Here is a 6,274-nt window from a genome sequence, read left to right on the forward strand (position 1 = left end):
ACAAGCATTGGTTCACTATAAAGTGACTATGACTTCGTCGACTGAGCAGTACATTCAGGATTTCGTTGTACAAAAACAATTTCGCCGATGTTGTACTTAACATTTTTAAATTTATTTTTGTCGTATTGAGCCTTATATTTTTCTTGAACTTTTACAATATTTTCCCTTATCTCATTTTGTACTTCGATTGGCATTAGATAGTTTTTGCAATGTCGAGTCAAGTTTCTCAAATTTCCCTCTTTGAATCGTAGAATATACCCATACAATGCCTCGAATGGAGTTTTTCCCGTGGACTTACTCATTGTACTATTAATGTCGCGCTCTAATGTTTTCAAATTTTAATCTCAATCGTTTTGCTTATCCTTACCCAAGGAACTTCGCATACTTAGTAACAAAGTTTGATTTGATCTCTCCACTAAACCGTTAGTCTGAGGATGACGACTTGAATTTAAGGTGTGTTTTACGCCATATTCGTCGCACACTTGTTGAAAAGCTTTTACCGTAAAACATGTTCCGCGGTCGGTAATTAATCGATAAGGTGCTCCAAATTTTTCAAAAAAATCTTTTATTTTATTTGTAGTAAATCTTTCCGTGACACGACTTACCGGTACAATATGAATATATTTTGTTAAATTATCAATCACAGCTAATACATACTTGTTATTCTTCGTCATATTTACAAAAGAACCCATATTATCCGCATGTATTATCTCTAACGGTCTTTTACCCGAGGAATAAGATGCAATTCACCTGCCGAAGCTCCTGACTTGTTTTTATTTATAACACATTCTACACAGTTTTTCACGTAAAACCGTACATATCGTCGCATCCCAGGAAAATAAAAATATCTTAACAACCGATTAAGTTTTTTCAATTCCGAAATGTCCATATAAATCATGATTTCGAATAACGATCGATTTTCTCATATTTTTCGAAACAACATAAAGTTCTCTCACTACATTCTGAACAGTAATTATACAACAAACCTTCACGCAATACATAATCTTGAATTTCATCCTTTACCGCTTTTGTCCTATAATTAACATTTTCCCGCAAAATATCGATTTTAGCCTTAATAAACGGATCTGATTTTTGAAAAATTAAAATTTCTTCTTCACTCGTTTCAAGTATCAATACTTTTAAATATTCAACGTTATTTTCTCATGATTCAACTTGAGCACGTGATAACGCAACAACATGCTGCATTTTTTCGCCGCTTCTATGTCTAATATTGAAATTAAATTTAGAAAATGCGTTAATCCATCGAACAATTTAGAAATTCTGTGTTTTCCAGGCATTTAGATGAATCAAACATTCACAATCTGTAAAAATGTCAAATTCTAATGCGATCAAAAATGTTCTAAGACGTTTTAACGCCCAATCGATAGCCATTAATTCGAGACGACTAGAGTGGTACTTTTCGTCTACATTACTTGTTTTTCGACTAATCGCGTAAACTGACTTCAATTGACCGTCTTTAATATCTGCTTGAAAGAGCATAGCTCCAATTCCTTTGGCGGATGCATCTGTATGTATCTCGGTTTTTTTACCTTTTGGATTATAAGCTTTTAGCACGGGATGACTAACTAATTTTTGCTTTAATTCGGTAAACGCTCTTTTGCAGTTTTCATTCCAATCAAATTTTGAATTGTCTTTCAACAAATCACTGATTTGTGCAGCAATTTTTGCGAAATTTTTAATAAAACGTCTGTAAAAGCTTGCTAACCCCAGAAATGGTCGCACTTCGTGTTTCGATTTTGGAGCAGGAAATTTTTTAATTGCCAAAATTTTTATTTCTCCCGGTTTAACTTCGCCATTGCTTAAAATAAAACCTAAATATTCAACATTCTTTACACCAAATTTACATTTCTTCAGATTCAACGTTAATTTATCATCTTTTAGCAATTGCAAAACTTCCTCCAATTTTATCAACTATGAATCCCAATTACTTGCATAAATACAGAGTCCCACTCAATCGGATCACTTTACGGTTTTACCTCTGGAATTGATTCTACTAACAAAACTTTCTGCCCTACTGCTTTACCCGATATTAGTTTTTCATTCTTAAAGACATTGTTTATAATTGAAAGTTGTTTTTCACCGATATCCGTTTTGACTTTTAAAAATTTTACCTCACCTGGTTTGAGTTCGATTGTCTCTGTTGCTTTAAATGTTTTTGCCTTGTTATTTGAATTTTTATTCGAATTTAAATTTATGTCAATAAATTTTAAATCATTTCCTATTCACGTGTAACTAAAATTCTTGAGACTCAGTAAAAGGTCGACCTAAAATCACGTCAATTACCTGTGCATCATCTGGTACCACTTTAAAAGTCAGTAATCTTGGACGCAAAAATTCCATTTTCAACATTTTGTTTACTATTCCAAGAGAATCTACTACTTTATTTCCAAATCCCTCTAACGCAGAATTTACTCTACTTATTTCAAAACCTTCGCCTAACACTAATGTAGCTTTAATGGTATTAACTGAAGCACCCATGTCAACTTGAGCTTTCAATTTCGCATTTCTGATTTCAACTTCGCTAAGAAGTTTCCCACCTGATTCGTTATTTTTATTTAAATCTACAATTTTTATTTCCTAAATTTTCGGACTTTTTTTATTTGGACATTGTGAAGCTATGTGTCTAAGATTTTTACACAAATAACCGATAATTTCTACTCGTTCTTTTGTACAATCACGCGCAATATGACCAACACCTTTACATTTATAACATTTAATTTCGCGCGCATAACTTACAACACCTGTTGACGTTGTTTCTGCTTCTTCGATTTTCGCCAGTTGCGTTGGATGACGAAATTCTTTCTCTTGAAATGTAGCTCGTTCGGTAATGTTGACAATTGCTTTTCTCTCAACCATTCTTTCCCGATGACTCTGATCCATCTGCTCAAATTGCACTAAATCATGTAACATTTCATCAGTTGTCTCTACCAATTGCAAAACTTGCCATATCTTTTGACCACAATCCTCGTGCCACTTCGTTTTCGAATATCCTCCACTGTAAACCTCAAGCCATCACATAACCATACTTTATCTAAAAAGTACACTTGCACTGACTCTTTGGCACCTTAAAGGCGATTTGACATTTCTTTCAACTTACCACTAGCAGTTTGGGCTTGTGTAAACCTATTTTGAAACTCAGTCACAAATGTTTGAAAATTTGTCACTATCCAATTTCGACATGTGCCATTTAAAAGCGGTGTCTCTCAAACGCGATTTGGAATCTTTAGCAAACTGAAGATTTTCTTGTTGTAACCGCTGGGAAGTACCATGAGCCTGCTGTTTCTCTTGTTCTTTGTTATAGAGCTTTTCAAGCCTTTTTATTCGATCCTCATAGATTACTTTATCCTCTTCTCTTGACAACTTTTGGCGTTCGATCTCATCTAACACACGTTTCGATTCTTCAGGACTCATTCCCATCTCGGCGTCTTCTGATGCTTGATTCCAAAAATTTTGCATAAAATTCTTGAACTGATTATTATCCATTCAGATTCACCCGACATTGAATCTTCAGCACCAAAAACGACTTCACAAAACGCGACCACGCCTGAATTCTAACCTTAAAGTCACCAATTGTTTTTGTGCTCACTTCTGAATTGTGGTGAACTTTATTAATCAAATATATCACTCCTGAATTTTTATATCACTTTATTGAATTTTGAATTAAATTTTAACGATCAGAAAACAAAAATAATTGCTCAGCAAAGCTGACTAAATTTCACACATCTTCTTGTTCTTACGACGTCTCAAGACTCTGTCAATGACGTATTGCATCGGCTGCCTTTGGAAAATTAGCACCTTCGTCTTCCGCCAGTTGCTTCAAGCAACGCGTTGCTAAGGAAGGTGCTAACGCAATTCCGTAGGCTATGGTGTTCAGCCGATAGATCCTCAACGGTTAATGCTCGTCGAATCTCTAAAGGATCTTCTGATAAATTCGATCTTCCTACCACACCTAGAACTGACGCAACATTTTTTCAATGTCCACACTCATTACAAAGATGTGATTCCAAAATCGTAAAATCAATTCAAAGTCTCCATCTTGAATTATAGTTTAGTAGTTAAGCTTGATTCCTTAAAAACAGCATGGTGTGGGATGCAATATCCACCTGTGTTCAAACCAGAAATTATCTCCATACGTCCTAACTCCTCAAATTTCTTCATAAACAGTTGATAACGATCGCGTGATTTCAAATCCCGTTTCAACCTTCTTTCTAAAAAAATCGATGTCGTGCTGTTTCGAATGTTAAGCCCAGATTTTTTTGTTTATAAATAAAGGAAAGCGCTACCATATAACTATCCTCATTGTCTCGCTGAATATGCTCCTGAAAATGAGTTTCGCATTTACTTTCCTCCTGTGACAGGTGCTTCTTATGCTCAACTTTTACGAACTCCCAAAACCTTTCCAATTGATCTTTAATTGGATCTTTGATCAGATTGCAGGATAATCGCTGATTAGATCCAATGCAGTTACCTTTCCCAGGAACAATCGACCCCAGTCGAGTATTTTGAAGATAGGTCCTGGGCTTTGAAAGTGGAATCTTTCCATCGCAAAGTAAAAGAATTGGTTTCTCAAACCTTTTACAATAAAGAAAATTCAAGATCTTTAATACATACAAAAAAGTTTAAATTGGTTGCCAAAACATTATAATCCTACAGAAAATCTTTTTGAACATTTAGTAATTCGCTTAGGTGTTTCTGTCCATTGGCCCTCCGTAGATTGGCTGAAGTTTTGTTGATTGTCTTGTACAAACTGGGGTTTTCTTATAACAAACACGATATCTCCTAATTTATACTTTACATTATTTCGCCGATGTGCACCAAATCGCTATTATATATTTCTTGTTCTTTTTGATATTTTCTCTAATTTCCCGCTGAGTTTCTTGGGGTAATTCATACGTTGCACAATTTTCATTGATTGTTCGCGCAATTCCCTCCTGAAATCTAAGGAGATAACCATACAACGATTCGTATGGTTCTTAAACTGACGATTTGCTTACAGTCGCACTATTTACTTTAAGTTGATATACCAATTGTCATAAGTTTCGTTTGTTCGACTTCTCATCGCTTGCAAGAGAGTTTCTTTAAACCTTTCTACTAACTTATTTTAGGCATTTCATATAAGAATACGGGATTATGTCTCGGATTTTTCTTAAAATTCGGTAAATTGTATTGATAATGGTGCTAAATAAGTGTACAAATTTTGAATTTGAAATTTTATATATTTTTCAAGATATTTACAATAACAAATTAGAGCAATATTTTTTTGCTTTACTTATAACTTTTTCCATATTAAAAATAGAGAAAAATGTTATGAAAGTTTTTTACGCAAAAGACCTTAAACTTTTAGAAAAAAATTATTTAAAAAAAAATATTAATTTTTAAACAATTTGTTTAAAAAATAAAATTTCTTTATAACTTTTAAACATGTTCTCCGTCATTTAGAAGCGCGAAAAAAATCATGAATATTGTTTAAGTCATAATAAATCGATGGTTAAATTTTAAAGATGGCATTATTTTTTGTTTTTGAGATATTAATTAATTAACTAACAAAAGTTAATAAAAAATGAAATATTTTACGAACAAATAAAATTAGAGTAATTTTAAAAACACCATTAGAATGCTTATCAAAATCTGCATCCAGCGAGCCCTATATGGATTATTTTGGATAAACGGGTGTTAAATTAATAATAAAAATTATTCAAAAAATTAATAACATTTGAAGAAATGAAAATAAATCGTCAATTCTTTTTTTATTTGGAAGATCATCTAATTCTGTGTTAAATAAAACCAGTGCAAATAGCATTTTTAACAAATCTAAATTATTATTATCCAACCTATAACACAAGTTGGAGGGGGCTGCCTACCTACTCGGCATGTTATTTTTCAGCCTTTTTCTAAATAACATTTTATGATTAATTTCTGATTCTTATAATTCTAACTCAATAATCTTTTTTCGACCCAGAATTAGATGATCTTTTAAACAAAAAAAGAATTGATGGTTTATCTTCATTTCCTCAAATGTTATTAATTATTTAAATAATTTTTATTATTAATTATTAATTGAACACCCGTTTATTAACGAGTAAAAAAAGGCTTTTGTCCCATGGCGCACACGATATTTTTTAACACAAAGGAATTAATTTTGCTGTTTTTTTATGTCAGGAAGAAGGGTCAAAAAAATATTAAAGATGTGTGGAATTGTTATGAATGTACGCGAGTTTGTCATAGAACAACTATTAAGTTGAATTGATAGTTG

Source organism: Leptopilina boulardi, unplaced genomic scaffold (assembly GCF_019393585.1).
Source record: "Leptopilina boulardi isolate dan_hultmark-lab unplaced genomic scaffold, ZJU_Lbou_2.1 LbouV2_244, whole genome shotgun sequence".
NCBI lineage: Eukaryota > Metazoa > Arthropoda > Insecta > Hymenoptera > Figitidae > Leptopilina > Leptopilina boulardi.